The sequence below is a fragment of the Arachis ipaensis genome, chromosome B01 (assembly GCF_000816755.2).
Source record: "Arachis ipaensis cultivar K30076 chromosome B01, Araip1.1, whole genome shotgun sequence".
NCBI classification, from domain to species: domain Eukaryota; kingdom Viridiplantae; phylum Streptophyta; class Magnoliopsida; order Fabales; family Fabaceae; genus Arachis; species Arachis ipaensis.
Genome location: NC_029785.2, coordinates 1167996 through 1168254, shown reverse-complemented (window position 1 = coordinate 1168254; position 259 = coordinate 1167996).

Below are 259 nucleotides of genomic sequence, written 5' to 3'. Positions count from 1 at the left end.
ATTTAACATAATTAAAATTTATTTAAAAACCAAAAGTGTTTTAAAAGATAAAGTCTTAAAGCATAATGTGAACAAAAAAATTAGACAAAAGCATAGGCTGTGCCTGTTTGGAGAGAGGGAATTTTACTGGGATAATAACCAGGTTTTGAAAACCAAATTACTAATTAAATTGGTAGAGTTAGAGGTTTAAAGCTTTAAAAGTTCGACTGATGTTTAATCATAGTTGAACTCGTTTGACACTTTTAAAAACAACTCATGT